The 23,545-nt window shown below is 45.7% G+C and overlaps 1 protein-coding gene across 1 annotated transcript in view; it reads right to left on the minus strand.

The window, feature by feature from the left end:
• VWA5B1 (von Willebrand factor A domain containing 5B1) overlaps positions 1-23,545 on the minus strand; it is a 1,100,054-nt gene that overhangs the window by 44,931 nt on the left and 1,031,578 nt on the right. The window lies entirely within an intron of this gene.

The following is a 23,545-nucleotide window of genomic DNA, read 5'->3' on the forward strand; positions in this document are numbered from 1 at the left end:
TGCCTGCAGCAGCAATGGGATGCACACAGGGTGCACGACAGCTTACAACAGCACGACAGCTCTTGTTGGTCTCTCTTTGCTTAAGGCAATGTTGGTAATATTTATACCTGACAGGTGCCGGGTTTGACGCAAGTTTGCTGGACATAAGACGTCAATTAAAGATGTCACTAGGAAGTGATAGTTATCAGTTGCTCATTAGAGTTCCATTACTAATCAAAACACAGCAAGCGGGGATTTCCAGGTTTGCTGAGTTTTTATCTTGTTGAAGAACTCGGAGTGTTAATCTAGGAATATCAGATAGTGACTTCTGCTCTGTCATTGCACTAATTGGTTGCAAAGGAAGTGGCAGAGAACTATGCTGGAATGTGGCTCTGTTCGTGTGAGGCCAGAGATGACTTTTCTGAAAATCGCACTTGAACGGTTATGCCAATATAGGGAATAAATGGATTTATAGCCGAATAGGGGCATAAGGTCGCAGTATCGATCAGGAACCTAGATAAACACGCAACACAGGAGGAGTTTTTTATTCTTTCCTCATAGAATAAACTTTTGGTGTTACGAAGCGCGAGTTTGTAAGTTCTTATGGATGCCTGGAATGCGTCTTTCTTGTCTGCAAATTTGTCCTTCCTCCACGCGCGTTCCGTCCTTTTACATTCCTTCCGTAGAGCATTCAGTTCAGGGGTGTACCAGGGGGAAGGATTAACTCTCTTAGCTCGTTAAACCCCTTCGATGCTCATGACGGAACGGTTCCGTCATGAGCGTCGGGTGGCATATGCTCATGACGGAACCGTTCCGTCATGAGCCCGTTGGCTCATTAGAACCTTCAGCACAGCGTGAAAATTTGCGCCGCGCTGAAGGTGTTAAGGGTACTAGATCGAGGTAAGAGGCTGTCCAATGATTGGGTGAGCCAGGAATTAAACTCAATATCGGCGGTTATTGGGCCAAGAGTAGGGGGAGGGGCAGATTCCCTGACCTTGGATGCCCATTCTTCCGGTACAAGTTTGTGCCAGCGTCTGATGAGGACCCGGGATTTAGGCAGTTGGAGTGGCGGAGCCTGGAGATGCCAATCAATAGGGATCAGAAAGTGGTCTGTCCAGGGGAGAGGGAGGGGCGCGCAGGTTTTGAAGTCATGGATATTAGTGAAGATAGGGTCCAGAAGGTGGCCTTTGTCATGGGTGGCCTGTGGATTCATTAAACATAGGCCAACGGAAGTGAGGTCCAGCAGCAATTCGGCTGCGGTAGTGTCGGTGGGGTCTAAAAAATGACTCCTTCACTGGTGATGAGATCCCCCAGTTTCGTGATGCCTGCCTTGTGCCAATCTGAGAAGTAGGACCTACCAAAGATAGCGGGGTAATTGCAATTTGTCGTGATAGGAGAGTAATAGTTGAATCTTCCCAGCCCAAATACTCTGCGGATATAACGGAAGACCTTGTAGGAGTTTATTAAGGTCTTGAATCTCACACGTTTGTAGTATCCAAACAAGGTCTGTCGGAAGAGACAGCCCCGGTGCTCTTCACCCAGTAGGAGCTGAAAAGGCTAGGCGAGGCTGAAGATGAGAGGGGAAGTTCCCTCACCAGTTCAGTGCTGTATTGCATAACTGAGGGCCAGTAGTACAGCATAATGTTGGGGAAGGCCCACCCGCCCAGTTCTCTGGGGAGAGACAGTTGCTTTAGAGCCCTCCTTGGTTGTGAGTAGGCCCAGATATACCGCGTAAATATTTGCTGGAATTTCTGCAGTTTCGTTTTGCTGAATTCCAGGGGTATGGTACGAAAGAAGTAAAGGAGTTTAGGAGAGTATGTCATTTTGATTACATTACATCTACGAACAAGGGTCAGATGAAGGTTATCGATTTGTTTAAGGGTCTTCTTGGTATCTGCCGCGAGAGGGGCTAAGTTCTGGGTTTCAATTTCATCGATGTTAGCAGAAATGACAACCCCCAGGTATTTAGCCTTTGGCACTACCCGGGCATCGGTCCAGGTGATTTCCCTGTTTACAATTATTTAGGTTTTCTTGTTGTTCAAAGCATAACCCGAAATTTTCCCGAATTATTTTTGCCTCTATTTCCAAAGCCAATATAGCATTATCGGGGTCAGGGGAAGTTATGGCCAGGTCGTCAGCATAAGCCATAATTTTAGTGTTGTTGCCCTGGATACTAGTTGCTATAATGGCGGGGTTCCTTTCAATTTGCTTAACTGTTATATTCTGATTTACAATGTATTTCCCTTTTAACCTACCCTGTACATATTTCCCTTTTAATAGAATCTTTGTTCTTTGTTGCACATGCACACTGTCCATGAGATTCCATTTGGAATTGTTATGATCTAAAATGTTTAACTTGGACTGATTTCTTGGAGGTTGGAAGTACTGTGCTGCAGCTTATTAAATCCTGGATTTATCTGAATATACTTGGATTTCCTCCTTATTTACTACAAAAACCCCATCGTCGCAGGGCTATTTCCCCCGCGACGCGGGGCGGGAGGGGGGCAGCGCGCGGCGCCGCAGTGCTGCTGACGAGCTAGGCTCGTCATGCAGCATGGTGGCCGTGTGCTGGAGACGAGCTGAGCTCGTCACGGCCACTCCGCTCAATGGAGCGCCCAGCATAGCGGGGTAATTATCCCCGCGTGGGCGTTCCGCGGAGGCCATGACGAGCTCAGCTCATCACCAGCACACAGCCACGCCCGCTCAATGGAACGCCCAGCATAGCGGGGTAATTATCCCCGCGTGGGCGTTCCGCGGAGGCCATGACAAGCTCATGCAAGGGGTTATTGAATGGGTCTATGTAGAGGGCAAATAACAGGGGGAAGCAGGGACAGCCCTGCCTAGTGCCCCGGGAGATGTTAAATTGGTCAGTAAGTTCCCCATTGATGGAGACACAGGCCGTCCGTTTTTGGTATAGAGTCTGTACTGCCTGTGTGAGTCTTGGCCCAAAACCCATCCTGCCCATGACAGCCCACAAGAACCGCCAGGAGACCCGGTCAAATGCTTTTTCAGCGTCCAGTAGTGTTAATGACATCGGGTCTCCTGCTACCTGCGCTGCATCAAACAGGGTAATAGCCCGCCTGACATGTTCCGTTGTGCCTTTTTTTGGAATGAAGCTGTGCTGCCATTCTGAGACTAGGGACTCAGCCACAGAGGATATTCTAGTTGCCAATGTTTTAGAGAAGACTTTACAGTCGCAGTTGATGAGCTTGATGGGTCTGTGTGAGCCCATTTCTAACTGCAACTTACCCTTTTTGGAAAATATAGATATTCTAGCATTAGACCAGGAGGCAGGAGGGAGAGCCCATTAAAGATGGAAGTTACCACGTCAGTAAAAATTGATTTGATTTGAGGAGCAAATATTTTATAGAATTCCACAGGAATGCCATCCTTTCCTGTGGCTTTTCCATCTGGTAAACTAGATAGGGTGTCCTTGATCTTGTCCCAAGTTGGGGTGAGATCTAGCAGTTTGCTATTGTCAGAGGCAAGCTGTCTAAGGTCAACCTCACTTAAGTAGCTAGCTATCTCACTTTCGATTAAACCTGCTGCACTGCACTTCTCTTCCGTGTATAACTCAGTGTAAAAGTCTTGGAATTCCCTTTGTATTGCATTAGGGTTGTTAGTCTCAAACCCTGTAGCCAGTTTGAATGTGTGTATTTCACTGCTTTTAGACTGTTGCTTGGTCTTGACGGCAAGGTGATGCCCAATGCAGTTGCTGCAGTTTTTCTGCAAATACTGCTGCTATTTCTGCTTTAGCAAATATTACATATTTTGGACATTCTCAATATCCTGTCCCGACTTAACCATTAGGACCAGTTTCATTTCTGCTCTCCTTAGTTTCTCCTGAAGATCACTAATTAGCACCTTCTCCTTCCTATTCTTCGTTGCTGAAAACCTCAAAGTTTCGCCCTGAACACCTGCCTTTAGCGTATCCCAGACAATCATCATTGAAGCAGTTCCAATGTTTATTTCAAGGAACTCCTGAATCCAGCCTTGCATGTGCACCCGATAGCCTGCGTCTTGCAAAAGGGCTTTCTCAAAGCTCCACCTTGGTGCCTCCTTCCAGTTCCCTAATCCTTGATGTTTAATATAAGAGGATTGTGATCTGACATAAAACGAGGTGCAATGTCTATAGTGCAGTTACTAAGTAGTAAAGACGAAATAAAGAAATAATCTAATCTAAAGCGTGTGAAGCTGGGCAGAAAAGTAAATGTAGCCAGGTTGCGTAGGGTTTAAACTAGCCCAAATGTCGCTTAGCCCATGGATCTGAGCTAGGTTAGCTAGTGCTTGAAATACTAGGGGCTTTCTGCCTTTGCACCTTAATTTGCTATCTGTTTTCCAGTCACTGGGCAGATGTATATTAAGGTTGCCACAAAGGATAATTGGGGTGGGTGAGTGGGCTAACTCCCCTGAGACCAGGTTAATGATCACTGGATCATCTGTATTGCTGCCGCCGAACACATGCACTTCCAGATCCACACGGACCCCAAGACTGCCCAAAGAGGCACCCTCATCTACACACCACCCGGACCCCGACCACAATTCTGCAACACCATCGCCAACTTCATCAGCAAGCACACACTGACCTCCACCAACTACATCCTCCTCGGAGACCTGAATTTCCATCTGGAGAACAACAACGACAGCAACTCCTCCACCCTGATTGACAACCTCGCCAACCTCGGACTGAAAAAGCTCGTCACGTCGCCGACCCACATCGCCGGACACACGCTCAACGCCATCTTCTCCTCATGCCTACATGTCTCCTTCAGCCACGTCTCCGAACCCACCTGGACCGACCACCACTGCATCCGCTTCACCTTCCGGAAACCAGTCGCACATCACCCACCCTATAGATCCCCCGTCGTTGCTGGGGCAGAATCACCGAAGTAGAACTACAGACAAACCTCGCACTCAACACACCGACCAACCCCGACGATGGCGCGCGCACCCTCAGGCAATGGATGGAGGACTGCACCAACACCTTAGCCCCGCTGAAAAAACAAACACTCAAAGACACCAGCAAGCGAGCCAACTGGTTTACCCTGGAACTCCTAGCGTCCAAGCGCATCTGCCGGAAGTTGGAGAATATATGGCATAGCGAGAAGTCGCTTTGCAGCCGCACAGTCCTCAAAAATGCCATCCGCAACCACCACCACCTCATCAGGACTGCCAAGAGGACCTCCTTCAAAGACCGCCTCAACAACAACGCACACAACAGCAAGGAGCTCTTCAACGTTGTGAAGGAACGCTCCAACCCCAGCTCCAACGCCAACGATATCTCGCCGTCGCAAGCCCTGTGCGACTCCCTCACCACCTTCTTCCACCGCAAGATCGCTGACATCCACAACAGCTTCAACCCCCGGATGACCCCTAGTGGCCCCAACACGCAGGAATCACCACACCCCACCGACCACGGCCCCCAGACAACCTGGGCCAATGTGAGCATCGATGACACATTCAAGACCATGGGCACAATCTACTTCGGCTCACCGTCTGACCTTTTCCACACCACATCTTCAACAAAGCAGGCAGCTCCATCGCACCCCACCTACGCAACAACATCAACCTCTCCTTCGAGACCACGACCTTCCCTGAGAGCTGGAAACACGCCGAGATCTAAGCCCTACTGAAGAAACCCAAGGCAGACCAGAGCAAACTGAAAAACTTCCGGTCCATCTCCCTGCTTCCGTTCCCATCTAACGTAATCGAGAAGATAGTCAACATCCAGCTCACACGCTACCTCAAAGACAACAGCATTCTGTGCCCCTCCCAGTCAGGTTTCCGCAGCAACTACAGCACCCAGACCACCCTCATCGCTGCCACAGATGACATCAGGGTACTGTTGGACAACGGCGAGACAGCGGCCCTCATCCTTCTAGAGCTCTCTGCCGCCTTTGACACCGTCTGCCACAGCACACTACGAACAGGACTACAAGATGCAGGGATCTGAGACAAGGCTTTAGACTGGACCTCCTTCTTCCTCTCCGGCAGAACCCAGAGAGTCTGCCTCCCCCCACTTCCGATCCGAAGCCTCCGAGATCATCTGCGGCATCCCACAGGGATCCTCCCTCTGCCCAACGCTGTTCAACGTCTACATGGCGCCTCTCGCACGCATCGCCCAACAGCACAACCTCAACATTATCTCCTACGCCGAAGACACGCAACTGATCCTCTCCCTCACCAAGGACCCCCTCACCGCCAAATCCAACCTCCACCATGGAATGAAGGCCATCGCCGAATGGGTGGAGCATAGCCACCTCAAACTGAATGCAGACAAGACGGAGATCCTCATCCTCTGGCCCATCCCTCAGCCCACAATCTGAGAGTCATCCTCGACTCGAAACTCACCATGACCAAACAAGTAAACGCTGTCTCCTCCACTTGTTTCAACACCCTCCGCATGCTCCGCAAGATCTACAGATGGATCCAGACAGACACAAGGAAAACAGTCACCCAGGCCCTAGTCAGCAGCAGACTCAACTACGGAAACGCCCTCTACGCTGGAGCCCCGACCAAGCTCATCAACAGGCTGCAAAGAATCCAGAATTCCTCTGCACGCCTGATCCTAGACGTCCCGCGCCGTGACGACATCAACCCCCACCTGAGGAACCTGCACTGGCTCCCTGTCGACCAAAGCATCTCCTTCAAGCTCCTGATCCACGCACACAAGACACTCCACAAGACCAGGCCAGTCTATCTCAACAGCCAACTCTCCCTCTACGTACCCAACTGGAAACTCCACTCCACAGACCTCTCCCTGGCTGCCAATCCACGCATCCGTAAAACCACAGCCGGAGGCAAATCCTTCTCCCACTGCGCCGCCAAGACCTGGAACACCCTCCCCCTCATCCTACAACAAACCGAAGACCTTCTATCCTTCAGGAGACAACTCAAGACCTGGCTGTTCGACCAGTAGACACAGCACCCCCTTCCTCCTCTCCCTTCAGAGCCTTGAAACCCTCGCGGGTATGTAGTCCGCTTTACAAATTATTTGATTGATTGATTGATTGATTGATTGATTGATTGATTGATAGGTCTACCAGGCAGGCAGGCAGTGTTGGACTCGCTCTCTTGTTTAGCTGCCGTGGATTCGATTTCCAGGTGCTCGGTTTGTGCTTCCACCATAGAAACAGTGTCGCTTATATCAGTACAAGTTTTATTTAACCGCCTTAGGCCTCCCTAAAGTTTCTTAGCAGCAGCTTTAGCTGCGTGATTGTCTGCCTGAACCTCCTCCTGAAATTCTTTGATGGAAGCTAGAATAGAGGCTAAGGAGGGCTCAGCAGTGTCTGCAGGAAGGCTTTTTGTTTTCCCCCACTGTGCTGTGCTAGAATCATCCTCATCCAGAGGATAGGACATTTGAGAGTCAGAGTAGTCCCATTTCAATTGGCTGTGCCGCTTGCTCTTGCTTCTGGGCTTCTTTGACCATTGGACTGTACCAGTTTCTTTATTTGAGACCTCACTATCACCCTCGCTCGCCCGATGAGGTTGGTGGGCCATCGGAGACTGAGTAGAAGTGCTCAGGCCCTGATTCTGGGGTCCAAGGAGCTTGCGCACCAGCAGGGGCTTCTAGACTTGTTGGGATATAAAATCATATATAATCATGATTGTTACATATAACCCCATATACGTATTCATAATCGTGAATAAACCAATATTGTATGATAGCCTAATGATAGGTTATGAAGGTTCGTTTTGACCTATTGATGTAGTCAGGCCTACTTTGTTTCATCTCCCTTCATCTACGTATAAAGTCTCAGAAGTTACATGGTATAACGCAGGATACGAAGACAGGTTAAGTTGCTTAATCTGCTTCTCTTCTCATTGGAACATGGCTCAGGGAAACCCAAGGTCGCATTTGCCCTTCTTGTAGGATGCATACATTCTAGCAGGGTCCGTTTCTGTACTCTTTGGGTCTAAGATAGACAAGAAGGGCACCTCACTGACCTACCCTCGGAATAGCTTTTAGCTTAGCTATTGACAAATGTGTAAGAACCTTAAATGGGTGTTCCTGTAGACTAACGGACATCTTGTGTACTTCCTTTTTGGGTGTTAACCAGAATATGTAAAACGTATATATACTTTGTATTATGTGTATTTCGTTAGTCTCCTCTGCGCACCTCCATGGGTCGTGTAGACCGAGGCTCCCCTGTTAGGGCTTGTATTTTGATTCAATAAACGATTCGACCTTCTCCATTGCCGACTGCCTTGTTATTCTTTGATTATAGATATATTAATATATATCCTTGGACTATCGGTAAGTATAGTCCGGCCTTCAGAAATTTTGATCCTTCAGTTGATGACTCTGCCGGTACTCCGCGTTAGGGTCGTCCCCTCCTGTAATCAGGAGCAGAAGGGACAGGGAGAAGTTCTGGCCGAGTGAGTGGACAAGAAGTATTTATTTAAAGACCCCATTAGTGGAGAGTCCGCCCTGTAACCCAGTATCCCTCCCGGCTGCCGGAGACCCTACGCCGGAGTCCTACGGGCTTAACCCGAGAGAAACACAGACTGTGTCGGTCTGTCTAGAAATCGGCAGTGGAGAAGTCGGTATCGACCTGTGCGCACCAGGTGAGTGAATCTTCTGATTAAGATTGGAAACGGACACTTGAAGGAAGTGTCCATTTGGAAATTGTAAACTGTTTGTTCATCGGTGGCCGGGGAAGCCGGACCACGAGGGAATCCGAAAAGGAGTCTGGCGTTGCGGTGCAGGGGCTGCACGGGCAGACACCTTTTGGGATTTGTATTGACTTTGTGAAATTGCACTTGGTACCTTGCGAAGCACGGGGTGTTTGCTCGGACAAACTCACTCAAGAGAAGCCCTGGGAGCAGCTGGGTAAGCTAGGGTTCTGGAGCCTTGTGCCCCGAAACACCGGCCCAACCAGAATACGACCAGGGGATATCTAAGAAGTGAGTTTGTGGTCTTCCTAACGAGAGGCTTAATTGTGATTGCTGGAATTCTTTGGAATTTGATTCCACGAACAGGAGTCGACGGGCTCCGTTCATATTAAAAGACATGTCATTTGTATTTGACTTTGTGTAGAGCTCATTTTTGGAACCCTGCAGTTTATGCGACATCTTGTATGGGAGAAAAAGGAAGAGTATAAGAGAGTGAATGGTGAAGAGGGCGCGCTTGTATGAAAGAAGCGATTGACAAATTCGTAACATTTATAATATTATTGTTAATATGCCTTCTTTTAGTAAACTATGTTTTGGGTGCTGCTGTCGGAGAGGTGCTCGGCTGGAAGAAAGACAGCCTGCCCCTCCGGAAGGAAGCCCCAGTTTTTATATGTATGTTAAACATGGTCTTACACCAATTTTATTTAATGCGTTATGGCATAAGTATACAAGAGATAATGCTGAATTGCAATGGCCCCTCACATGGTCGTTTGATGAAAACAAAATAACGTATTTACAGAATAAAATGTCCATGAAGAAAAGTCGCCAGTCTATGTTTGACTCCTTGAACCTATGGTTAAAGGAGGCTAAATGACGGTGAATAAGGGAAGACAAATTGGGAAGGATTATATCTGGACAGACCATAACTCAAAAGGCTGTAGCTTATGATAAAGGAAAACTGGAGGAAAATATTGCTCTAATGGATAGACAGTTTCGTTTAGGAACAGACAAAAGTTATGTGACTTGACCCGATACTGGAGATGAATTAGGAGGGTTGTTAGAAGCTCGTCCACCTCCTCCTTATGCCTCACAGGGTCTATACCCAGCAGTGCCATTGGTTCACCAAGGGCCTGCGCCTGCGCCTCCGCCGGCGCCCCCACTTCCGCCAGCACCTCCCATACGGAATCTTGTAGTAGCAATGGCTACGACCCGCTAGATGGGTCTGTACGGGATGCACTGCTTCCCCCTCCTTCGCTCTGACCCTCTACTTCACCCCTGGTTACATTACAACCAGATTCGGTTGTACCGTCTATTTCGAGTCCAATATTTTTCTCCGCTCCGGCTCCAAGCATTATAGATCCTCGAGCTTTGTCACCCTAGACACGACCCCTAAACGTTTGGGGTCGGATCTGAGTGACCCACGGGTTTATACCAGATCTGCGCTGGGTATGGAAGAACGTAAAACTATAGTAAACCAGGCGTCCCAATGGATGCAGAATGCTATTTACACAATGGAGGATATTTGGAGTACTATGAAAGATTACCAGCCTGTTGCACAACAATTAGCTTTAGAAAATATGGCGATTCGTTTGATTTCGCTATGGGAACAGTGCTTTGAGGAGGGGTATGCCCCACAAATTTTAAAGGATATAAGAGACATAGCCCACAAATTCCACCTGCAGGCCGATGAAATATATCAGAATGTGGCAATTCACTTGCAGTATGGTGAGCGAATGCATCGGAGATGTACCGATTGGGGAACACAGAATCCTATGAGAGAAGTACATCCTCTTTTCTTTCCAGAATTACCTGAACTTAGGGTTAATGGGGGCAATATAACTAGACCTAAGGAGGACGCAAGGCTTCAGGAACAATGGGTTTATACCCCTTGGAAACGAATTAAAAGCTCAGCTCCCTGACCCTCGTAAGAATCCCACTGCTTATTACAAAGAATTGGGCGAAGCTGCTAACTCTGCGATCATGACTATACCCGACATTGAGTTATTCTTTGGCCTTTTGATCCTGGTAGATATCTGGAGACAGATACATGATACTGATCATATTCCCGAGTTAGGAGCAACGTGGGTTCAATCAAAAGATTGGGATAAGGAACGGAAGCCTGGGGAAAAACCCAGAGATGAAATATTAGCAGTACCAGATAAAATAATTACGTACATGCAAACACTCCTGCCTCCTAAGATAATAGATTGGGACAATTTATCTGCTTGTAAACAGAAAAAGGATGAGAGTTTCTCGGATTTCTTCACCAGATTTGGGAAAACATTTATAGATTTTAGTGGGCAGGATTTATCCACGGATGGGGGAATACGATTGTTTGTAAATAGATTTGTGACAAATTTGTTACCAGAGATCATGACACGCCTTCAGGCGGCCGAAAGTACATGGACTACGTCCACCCCATCTTTGATCCTTAGTATGGCTCAGTGTTACGAGCACCGAGAGAATGAAAATAAGGAAAGGACGGAGAAGAAAACGAAAGATATGAAAGACTAGAGTCTTGATGCAACAAGTTAGTAGAGGACAGAATTCAGGACGAAGTGGGCGCGGTTCCTTCCAAAGAAGGACCGGCAGAGGACGAGGAGGTCCCCCGAATGTTGGTTTGAATTAATGCTCGTATTGTAAACAAGAGGGGCATTGGAGAGCGGACTGCCCGTTGTTAATGGCCAGAAATGTTCCCAGTAGGGGACGAGGCTGGGGCCTGGGAAACATTGATCGAAATAGCATGAGAAGAGAAGATGAGGATTCCCGGAAAAATTATTTTGATAATCCACAGAACAGGCAGTACTATAATGAGAATTTCGTGGATGATGAATACGATGAACAAGATTATGCATGAGACAGCCAAGGACAGAGAAGGGGGCCACATTACAGTACCAATTGACCAAGAGGGACCTTATGTACAAGGGGAACTGTTGGGTGCATCAGGAAAATTCCTAGTGGATACTGGAGCAATGAATAGTTCTGTTGCTCATACCATGGTCCCAGGGGCGGCTCTGTCTGGCCACAAAAATGTATCAGTAGGGTTCTCAGGAATACCAGTGGTAAGCCCCATTTCCAAGCCTCTGCCCTTCACTATAGGACCTATTTCTATACAGTCGCCCTTTTTGTTAACATCTAACTGTGGTGAAAACCTTTTGGGTTTAGATATCTTAAAAAAATTACATGCTCGGATTTACTGCTCACCGGAAGGTGTATATTTGACAATGCAGAAACCTTCTTTGCAGGATTCTCAATATTTTGCTAGGAACGAGCATTTACCCCCTGAATTCTCTACCATTCCTCAGACCTTGTGGGCGACAGGGGACACTGAATTAGGTCTGTTAAAGATAGCCCCCGTGTCCATTACTCTGAAACATAATGCGCAGCTGCCTCGCATTCCACAATATAAGATTTCACCTGAAGGTGAACGGACTATGTTAAACATTATTCGGGACCTTATTCATAATGGGGTGGTAGAAGAAACATCAGCTAATATTTGTAACAGCCCGATTTTGCCGATTCTGAAGAAGACACCAGTTGATGGTGCTCCAGATTATAAGAATACTTACCATTTTGTGATTGATCTTCGAGCAGTTAATAAAATAGTGGTTCCACAGTATCCAGTGGTACCTGATATAACCGCTATTTTAACCATGATTCCTTCCACGGCCAAATACTTTTCAGTAATTGATCTGAAGAATGCCTTCTTTAGCATCCCAATTCATCCAGATAGTAGGCATATCTTCAGATTCTCATTGGCTGGCCGAAGTTTCAGATTTACACGCGCTCCTCAAGGCTATACTGAAAGTCCCAGTATTTATAGTCAGGCTTTAAAAGCAGTCCTAGATGAATTGATTTTGCCTGCCGGAAATTCCATTATTCAGTATGTAGATGATATACTAGTGGCTTCCGATACTAAGGAGGGATGCAAGGAGGCTACGGTAAAATTGTTACACCATTTGGCTAAGAAAGAAAATAAAGTGTCTCTTTCTAAATTTCAATATTGTCGACAGGAAGTGACCTACTTAGGCCATTTTCGGTCGAAAGCGGGGAGACAATTGACTCCAGAGCGAATATCTGTAATAACTAACATGTCTGTCCCTCGTACACAACATGATGTTTGTGCTTTTCTTGGCATAACCTCTTACTGTCGTGAGTGGATTCCTAACTATTCACTACTCTCTAAACCCTTGTTGCAATTGACAACCAAAGATGTGCATGAACCCCTGCCCTGGACGGATGAATGTCAAGAAGCCTTTGTATCTTTAAAGTCTGCTCTTTGTTCTGCACCTGTGTTGGGAACCCCATATTACCGGAAACCTTTTTCACTTTATGTGCATGAGGTAGACGGTTGTTCATTATCGGTGTTAACACAGACGTTTGGGGAGAAACAGAGACCTTGTGCATATTTCTCTTCGATTTTGCATATTGTAGCACGAGCCCTCCCGAGCTGTCTGAGGGCAACTGCTGCAGTAGCACTGGCCATCCGACAGTCAGAAGGAATAGTCCTTAACACTGATCTCACAGTCATGGTACCGCATGCTGTGGATATTCTTTTAAACAGGACCAAAACGCAACACTTCACGAGTGCTAGATTGACAGGATATGAATTGACACTGTTTGCCCCCATATTAATATTAAGAAATGCACTATTTTGAATCCTGCTACGTTATTACCTCTCCCTGACAAAGATGAAAGAGTTGATGTCCATGATTGCGTGTTCAGAACAGAAGAAGAAACAAAAGAACGAGTAGATTTAACCAACACCTCTTTACTTGAACCAGATGGAGAATTATATGTTGACGGCTCTTGTTTCAAGTTGCCAGATGGCACTACGACAGCAGCGTATGCCATCACTAATCTGAAGACCATAGTGGAAACCGCAAGGATTCCACATCACTCAGCTCAGGCACCTGAACTAATAGCTTTGTTAAGAGCCTGTGAAATGAGTGAAGGTCTAGAAGTAAATATTTTCAAAGACAGCCAGTACGCCTTTGGCGTCGCCCATAGTTTCAGAAGGCTGTGGAGGGAGCGGGGTTTCTTTACTACTCATGGCCAGAAAATACAGCATGGTCCCTTGATTGATCGATTGTTATTTGCCTTAACCTTACCAAAGAAGTTAGCCATCATTAAGTGTAGTGCACATAAGAAGGTTGTAGACTCCATTGGAAAAGGGAATGCCTTTGCCGATTCAGTAGTAAAAGAGACAGCTCAGACTAGAGGAAGTCCTATGTTTTCTAGTGCATCTACCCGATGGCCCACTGAAACATCCCTATTTGATAATACCCTTGAAAGTGTAAAACAATTACAGAAAGAAGACACTCCTGAAGAAATACAGAAGTGGGAACAGGACATTGGGAAATTAGATGAGAATGGGTGCTGGATAGACCGATCTGAGAAACAGCGATGGTTGCTCCCTAATGCAATGGTATATGCAGTAGTAATGATGGCACATGGACCAGTCCATATTAGTGCGAAAGGAAATAGCACAGTGCTAGACCCGGTGTGGTATAACACTAATATTGTTAAAACAGCAGCCCACATTGTGAAATATTGTCCGGTGTGTTTACGACATAATCCTGGAGGTAGAGAATCTGTTTTGAGTGGCAAATTTGCTCCGCCATCTTTACCTTTTGAAGTTTTACAGATAGATTTCATACAAATGGAACGTGTAAATACTTTAAAGTATGTCTTGGTGGTGGTGTGTGCTTTCAGTAAGTGGGTTGAGGCCTACCCCACCAAAGATGCAACTGCAATTACCACTGCAAAATTTCTGATTAAGGAATTCTTTCTCAGATATTGTTTGCCCCGAATTATCTGGTCGGACAACGGACCCCACTTTAATGCTACCCTTGTACAATGTGTTTGTGATGGCCTGCAGATCAGACAGAGGTTTCATGCCGCTAGGCACCCGCAATCTGCGGGACTGGTTGAAAAATATAACGGCATACTGAAACTCAAGATGGCCAAAGTCTGTGCAGACACTAGACTAAAGTGGCCTGAGGCCCTCCCAATAGCTCTGCTATCTCTTAGAACAACTCCTTATTCAAGGACTGGCCTGCCCCCTTATGAGATCCCATTTGGCTGTCCTGCAAACGTGTGGGGAGTCCCTAGACCTAGATCCTTTAGAGATATTGATTATCCATTGATGACAGATTATCTTCATGAGTTGACTAAAGATCTGCGTTCTATTCATCAACAGGTATCGGACACATTGCAGCCACTACCGGAGGGTCCTGGACATCGATTGGAGCCTGGCCAGTGGATATTGGTGAAGAATTATCAGTGAACATCGAGTTTAGAGCCCAAGTGGTCTGGTCCCTACCAGATTTTGTTGGTGACGAGGACGGAGGTGAAGGTGCATGGCCGCAAACACTGGATAAATGCGAGCCACGCCAAGCGCCTCCCGCTACCACTGCCCTCTGATCAACAGGACAAAGACGGAGTGCCGAGTCAGGAAGGAGAACTGATTCGGAGCTTTGTGCCCTTTTCGGATGCTCAAGAGAAAGAGCGATCGAGTGCTGTGTTGCCTGAAGGCTGTGTTGCCTGAAGGCGAAGGTGAAATAGCTGAGTCACTAGTCTCCAACCTCGCACAGAGTTCTTCAGTTGTAGCGCGGGGACACGCGTCCGCGTAACCAAGCGCTTTATAAGCTACCCTTATTATTATTATATTATAGCTGAGTCAAAAGCAACTGCTAATCCCGAGGCAGCACGAGAGGTGACCAGGCCTGTTACCCATGCCACTGAATTGTTTTCTGACCAGGAGCAACCTGGCCGTTGTCGATACGATCTGCGGCCCTAAAAACAGCGTGGTACCCCACTCGCTAATGAAGGAGAATAGAACGAGACATTGTGATACAAAACATCAAGCAGAGTGATTAGGGGGCTGAGCGAGACACTGGACTGAACTCATAGAGAGCTGGGAACATTGTGTAAAAAGCTCTGTTCAGAAAGAAGGACTGAGATATCGTGCTTTTGGAATTTGTAAGTTTGCTTTTCCTTTGGATAAAAGATAAGAGTCTGCCTGTGAGGCTCTAAAAGAAACAAAACGGACACAGGGAGAAGATCCTTTGCAGGGAAGAAGAAACCCTCTGGCGGTTTGCGTGATTTGTGGATACAAAGATTAGTTTTGGACTTTTAGCAAGGGACTGAGATAGATTTGGACTTTTAGAGACTATGTTTCCCTTTGGTCGAATTATGATGGAGGATGAAAGACCGTTGGCCCTTCGGCGCCAGATTCATGATATGCAATTGTTTTCTGGATGGCCCACCAGACTGAAGGTGGCATTCGTTGTTTTAATTGCCTTAATTACTGTAATTATGATGTGTGTGTTTATATACTTAGAATTTCAATATCCAGTTCATGAATTGTTGAAAACTACTCCTGCTCCAGAGGAACATCAATTTTATTCTCTGCCCCCGCATAAGGCTAGGCATAGGGAGACTTATTCGAAAAATGTGTTCATTGAGTTGAAACACCAGACTCACAGTACCACAAACAAAACGAACTGCTGGGTTTGTGGTTTATTGCCATCAGTTATGCATCAACATGAATTATTTATATCTCTCCCACTATCGTATTTAGCTAGTTGCGAGGCATGGTGGCAATTGTTATCATTGATGTATTCCCATTATGTTGTAAATCCCAAAATATATTCCGAAAGAGATTATGAAGCTATTTTAAAATATATAGAGAGACACCAAGGATTTGATGCAGAAGGAGATAAAGGTCAGGGTTCTTTAGATCCAAATGCTTGCATGAATGTATATACAGACTCTAAAAATGAAACCTTGTTACAAAAGAAGAGATGCAGGACTTTGAGCTTTTTATTTCCACTTTGTATTTTCAACATTTTAAGGAACGCAATGTTACAAATGATAGAGCTCTGCGGGTCCCCATTATAAATTCCACTTCTTTGTTTTGTATTAGGGGGCGAGGTCAAATTAAGTTAGGGAGTAGTACCTGTAATTACACCTACACATTGCAAACTGATAGTACTCCTCTGATGATCACCCCCCTAATGTGTATTTAGTTTGTGGAGAGAATGCTTATACTTGGCTTCCCCGGGGATGGACAGGACAATGTTATCTGTCTTTCCTTTACCCTCCTGTTTATGTTGCCCCTTCCAATTACCATAAGACTCATCAGCTGATGAAAAGAGACTTAGAGACTAATAGGACTATAAGAAGTTATAATACTGATAAAACTGACCAGACAGGTACCTCGCTACAACAGTTCGAAGACATTTCAAAGGGCCTGGTTCCATTTTGGGGTCCGATTTTCAATAGTCGGAATATAAGGCGCTTGTCTAGGATTGTGGAAAATGTGAAATATTAGCTAACATCACTGTAGAGCTTCAGTTTACGAGACTCGTATCTCTTCAAAATCGGATGGTGTTAGACGTCATCCTGGCAGATAGGGATGGAGCCTGTTGTGTGATCGGCAGCTCTTGTTGTGTTTACATTCCTGATTCGGCCCCTACCATACACCTCGCTTCCATGGGTCGTGTAGACCGAGGTTCCCCTGTCAGGGCTTGTATTTTGATTCAATAAACGATTCGACCTTCTCCATTGCCGACTGCCTTGTTATTCTTTGATTATAGATATATTAATATATATCCTTGCACTATTGGTAAGTATAGTCCGGCCTTCAGAAATTTAGATCCTTCAGACTCTGGATGAAGATGGCTATACCTGTCATCTGCATCTCCGGCGCTGTAAGAGGGGCGCCTAGATTGACAATATCAGGGCCATTGCCCAAGTTCTGTGTTACAAAGGCCAGGGTTGAGAAGGTTTGATGGTCGGTTGCCCCGTTTAGAGGATTAGCAGCAGGCATGCAGGGAGAGATGCCTGTGTTCATGACAGGGTCTAGTGGCCCGGCTGCGGTATCTGTGGTGTAGTGTTGGCAAGTGCCCCCCCCGGGTCCAGCTTCCACCAGGTCAGTCTCTAGGACAGTCTCTTCATTAAACATTGAGCCAGCCTCTTGCTGTAAGCAAGGTGCAGGTGTTGGCCGGGTCAGCCTGATATATGGGTCCTCGGGGGGATTCTCAGGGAGAAGCGCGGGCACAAAAGTCTTGGAAGTAGTGCCTGAGGGTTGGGCTCTAGCTCCTATAAACATTTTCGCTAGGGGAGGCTGGGCAGATGCTGGGTCTTTTAAGTCTTTTAAATCTTTGAGCAGCCTGCTCCCCCCCTGCTTTTCCCAACAGTTTTTTACTGCCACTGACCTCTTGCCTGGCTTTTGCACCTCCCTCTGTGGACGTAGCATCCCTGGGATCTCTGGGCTCGGAGATGACAGCTATTTTCGTTTGCCACCCTTCCTGGCTCCTCTGGCGCTCATATTGATGTTGCTGCCAAAGTGAAGCTGCCGCCGTGTCCGTATCCCGCAAATCTGTGGGTAAATGATGGGGCCAAAGACATTGCAGACGGTAAAATCCAAGTCAGGGCGACGATCAAGCACCATGCGGGCAATGCTCGGGGGTCCGCCGGGAAGATCAAAGGAGAAGAAGTTGGAGCACATCGCCGAGATTCGGAGCCTCCCCCTGGCAGCCTCTGCGTAGAAAGGATCCTCTGAGTCAGCATGACATCACAGAGTTCAGGGCGGCTAGCCAATCATTCATGCGCCTGGCGTGACCAGCCGAGCAGCGCGAACACTCACGCTGGCTCCATCTTGCTCCCTAGAGACACAGCTGGGCATATCTAATGTGTAAAGAAGGTTGACGCAGCCATTATAGGCCAAATGGATAGCCTCAGTCAGGTAGAGTGGACTACGGTTTTAAACCACACAGAAAACAAATATTACTAGACGGTGAACTTAAACTGGTCTAAAGAAGATTAACATAAACCAAAAAGCCCAGAGGGGCTCTAAGAATATGAGCAAAACTGAAAATATCCCCAAAACTTTTATTAGTCCTGAACAGCAGTAGAAGAATGAGGGCAAACCATTGAGCACACACACACAAGGCGGTGGAACCAGGACAGGATATTCCTCTTGAAGCTGGACCAGACTCTTCTCCTTCTAGGAGCAAACCTAGAGGCTGGCAGTTGAATCTGAGCCCTACCAATTACCCAGTCATTTGAAGAAGGACCCGAATCGCACTCTAAATCAATGGTCCTTCCCCAGGGTTTATGGTGTGAGCTCCCCAGCAAGACACTCTGAACCATTAAACAACCCTTTACCAACTACTCTGTCATTTATGGCAGCATTGCTGACCACCATAGTCGATGCATTGAATTACCAATTAATGAAAATGGACACTCAAATAGATATTTTTGCAAAAATTATTGACCAGCTAAAAAGGATCAATAAGCCATTAGATCAATTTGAAATTAAAGCTGGTATTCACAGAAATAAACACATTTGAAAGGACTCAGTCATTGTTTTTGCAAAGACATTATAGACAAACTCGGAACGTTACCCATTGTATTGCACACAATATTTTATCCTTGCCTAAAAGTCCAATGTGATATGCTGGGAAGATTATCACCAAACTGTATTATGGACAGGAATCCTGAGACGATTCCTACAAATGTGAACTTGGCCTCCAACTTGCCTCAGCATGTCATGTGAGAAGCCCCTACTTCAGGTAACTCCTGGCACCAGATCAGGGAGCTCTTGAGCAGTCATCCAGGAATAAGTGGTTCATACATCAGGGCCAAGCCGCAAACCTGAGCAGCCCACATTTGGCATGCATGATCAATATGGAAAGTCCAAAGGCACGAAATGGTTTAGTTGGTCCATCTAATATTAATGAAATGAAGCCAGAAGGATACATACCAAATTGACTGCCCAGGAAAACAAGAAAAATCTCAAAAACTTTTGAAACCAAGACAAAGCATTTACACTCATTTCTTCATGTGAACCCAGCTTAAGAGACCGCCACCACCAGAAAATAATTCAGGCCATGAAATCGCTGTCCAGCAGGCTTAGATTGAGCTGATGCCAAAATTAACTTGGGACACGAAACCTGCATCCACTGGGAACTTCCAAAGAACACGTCTCCTATCATGGGACATAGCCTGCTCTCCAAAGAGGAAGGCATGCATTGGTGTAAGCATCATTGAAAAATCAACAGGAAACAAGGAAGCCCAGTGCAATTTGTCCGGAGAGGAACAAGAAGAGAGCCAGGTGCACGACAACAAAAATGTTGAAGGGGACCTACACCACTGCAATGCGTCTGGAGACAGGTAAAAATGGTGTACGCTTACAGAATCCCATTGAGGAAATTCCAGTTTCACAATCAAGTACCCCAGACTCCAAAACAGGGCTTGAATTGACTTGTCAAGGGGTGACAGGCCCCTCCCTATCAAACAAATCTTCCCCAAGATATGATCATAAAAAGTTTGAGGGCTGATAGAGGTCCATCCCCCAGGGATGAACGAATGACCAACCTCCCTATTATAGTTCACTTAAGGCCCAGACCTATGAATCAATGGATCTGAAAATTGAGGCAAGAACACACTTTATACATCTGAGATTTCAACTCTTAGCGCTGTGCGACATATGAGCAACTAGAAAATCACAATGAGGAATGCTCTGAAATACTAATGTAAGTAGAGGACCGAATCATTTTCTCATATACTGTGCTGGTGCCTATACCACTCTAGTCCAGGTGTTAATCTCCTAAGGCCTTGCTTTTTGAGACAGGGGGTTTGAGGAATCGAGGAGGCAACTACATTATGCGTTATGGGCAGGATGCACAGCTTATTTGCAGACTAGTTAAATTTCTCAAGGTAACATTAGATTCTCTGGAAAAGGCAATTGTCCAAACCCACGACAAAGGCGGTAGGGAAGCCAGCCACAAGGAAGAAGACAACCTGATGCACATGCAGGTATTCGAACTGATCACTTGATTCAATGAGGATGTGGTCTCCTTGAGTTGCACATCAAGGGTGACAACTACAACCACAATTAGCACCTCTGTAGCATATATAGCAGTGATCGTTGGGATGAACATTTTCCTCTTCATTATAATTTTATATTGCCATCCTGTAGTATATATCATTTGTAATAAAAGACTGCACATCCAACTTGTTGTAACAAGTCAACCAGTCTTGGAACTTTGGATGATCAATTTGATACAATTGTACTACAATTTGTACTACCTGTACATACATTTGTTTTGTACAAAAAATGAATTATCCCAGTCATGCATAGACTTATGATGTTATAATTATCTCATAGGTACAGGGTCACAGGGCTTTTAATATATGTTCTTTGATGTATAAATGGCAAAAGACTTTGTCATTTTCTATCTCGGCGTGGATAGCACTATGCTAATCCTATGCTTAAAAACTTTGATAGAAAACAGACATTTGAGGTGAGCAGATCTAGTGTGTCGCTGGTCTTAAGAGAGCTCTAACAGGAGCTGCTTTCCACCTAAACTGGAGAACTACCCAGAATTCTCTCCTTCTTTTTTGCATAATTTATGCGTCACTCTATGCCTGAAAGGGTTTTGTTTTGACTTAATACTGGGTGCTCCCTTGTGTCTGGACAAAGCTAAACCTCTCTGAAGAGCTCTAATTAGAGCAAAACACTGTGTCAGGGGTTGCTTTTACTCATTTAAGGTTGGCTTGAATTGGTATTTTACCAATTCAAAGCTGTAATATTGTGCCTGGAGTGATAAATGGCTTTTGTCATTTTACAGCTCGGCAAGGACAGCACTGTACTAGTCTTATGCTTAAAGACTTTGCTGTAGAAATGGCAAAAGACTTTGTCATTTTCTATCTCTGCGTGGATAGCCCTGTGCTAATCCTATGCCTAAAAACTTTGATAGAAAAACAGACATTTGAGGTGAGCAGATCTAGAGTGTCGCTGGTGTTGAAAGTGCTCTAACAGGAGCTGCTTTCCACCTAAACTGGAGAACGACCCAGAGTTCTCTCCTTCTTTTTTGCATAATTTATGTGTCACTCTATGCCTGAAACGGTTTTGTTTTGATTTAATATATGTTCTTCTACGTTTTTTATTGCTTAGTACTGTTTTATACTGTTTTCTTAAACGATTCTGATCACAGTTTTTGTACTGTTGATGATTTTAATTAATCAAGACACAACATATTTATTAACTGGGATCCAATAATGCAAATATGGACAGCTCTGAAAAAAAACTTTGAACTCAAAATAGATGATGATGATTCTCAGAGTTTGATGATATTGTGAAAAGTTCATGTATGCCTGGGGCCTGCCTTCTGTTCAAGCCCCAGAAATAGGGGCTATCACCATATCTGGGCAATTGCAAACAAAGAGACCTCTCTTGCACAATGAAACATACGTTTATGCCATACAATCTTTATTTCTTTTGGGCTACTAAGGTTTAAACTTCTCTTCTCTTCCCAGTTCTACTGTATATGTGACATGCTCACAGAAGAAACAGATGAGTGGATATCCTAAGGCAAATAAGACCCCCTCACATTCCATGTCTTTGGTTTATTAATAGGAAGCAAACTGTAAGGATAGCTGTATTTGTAGATTTGGGTCCATATTTGTTAGAGTTTAGTTCCTCTGAAAAAAGCAGCTCTTACTGTTTCATAGTTATAAGTGCTTTTCAGTACAGTTATGGAAAAGGTACTTTGCAGAAAAACAAATCCTGTTATCCTTGCCTTAGGCAGGCTTTTTTTTAAAGAAGTTTGACACCTGTGATGTAGCTCAAATGCTTCCAGTAATATTAGTGAAATTGATCTTTACCTATTGCCATGGGGCTTCTTTCAACTTTGAATGCGTGGCCCAGAAGCGTGTTTTCTGAGATAAGACATTAAAAATAAAGTTTACTCAACAGGATTTCTAAGGGAACGTAACTGTCACTGTGCAACATGTTTTAGAACTATCGCCGCTGAGTATCTCGACAGTCTTGAGATACTGGGACCAACCACAAATACCATGTTTCTCTGTCTCAACATGGTTTCTTTTTTAAATTAGAAAAGCTGTGTTGATGGAAACCATACAATCATACAAAAGGTAATTTATTGCATGAGTACTTTAATTTTCGATTTTGTATGGTCTGAGTTTGGATCAACAGTTGGTTGTATGACCATGCATGCTTTGCGAAAAAATTACTTTGGAAAATGCCTGTGTACACAGCTCTTCAGTGCTAAAACAATTGCTTCACGCGCAGTTGATACCAAGCGCCAATAACAAGACAGTGCATATGCCAATCACTCAAGGAACATAAAGCTTAATAACCCATTTTTCCTGTCTGGCCTCAAACCCATTGGTAACTTGACATGAAAATGGGACCTGCATTCTAATGTCCATACAGACCATGTTTGTAGTTTATATTGCACCATACGGAGTTCTGGTGACCATGGTCAGCTATGATTCGTGCTTACTGAGAAGCCCTTGACACAGTGATGTTGACATGCTGCTCGAATGTAGACACAGCAGGGTAGCAAACTGCAGACCCTCTGAGCTGGCTCACTATTATAACTATAGTTTGGTGAATTGGGGTGGGGGGCAATCCTTTAAGGATAACCTATCTGGGAACCTTTTCTGAGATCAAACAATTGGAGTGGTAGGGAGTTTCATGAAAATCGAAGCATGAAGACGGTTCTGCTCATGACAGGTGCTGAGAGACCTGGATCTACAACATAAATGCTTAGTGAGAAGGTTGTGGGACTTCAAAAACATGAAGATACAAGAGTTGGTGCTGAGAGCCCTCCATTACGAGCAGTGGCGTAGCTAGGCCCTTTGCCGCCCGTGGCGGTCCCAGCCTTTAATGCCCTGTGACGACGTAAAAGTGAGGGAGAGGGGGGCAGTTGCGGAATGCGCAGGTAAGAGCGGTGGGGCCGAGTTGGGGGGGGATTCGACAGACGACCAGGAGGGAAAATTAAATAAATAATTTTCCCTTGTCATCGTCTGTCAAACCCCCCCCCCCCCCCCCCTCACCTGGCCCCACTGCTCTTACCTGCACGGGCCGCGGCTGGAGGTGGAGGAGTGCTGCCAATCGATTCCTGCTTTT

The sequence above is a fragment of the Lissotriton vulgaris genome, chromosome 5 (genome assembly GCF_964263255.1).
Source record: "Lissotriton vulgaris chromosome 5, aLisVul1.2, whole genome shotgun sequence".
Lineage (NCBI taxonomy): Eukaryota > Metazoa > Chordata > Amphibia > Caudata > Salamandridae > Lissotriton > Lissotriton vulgaris.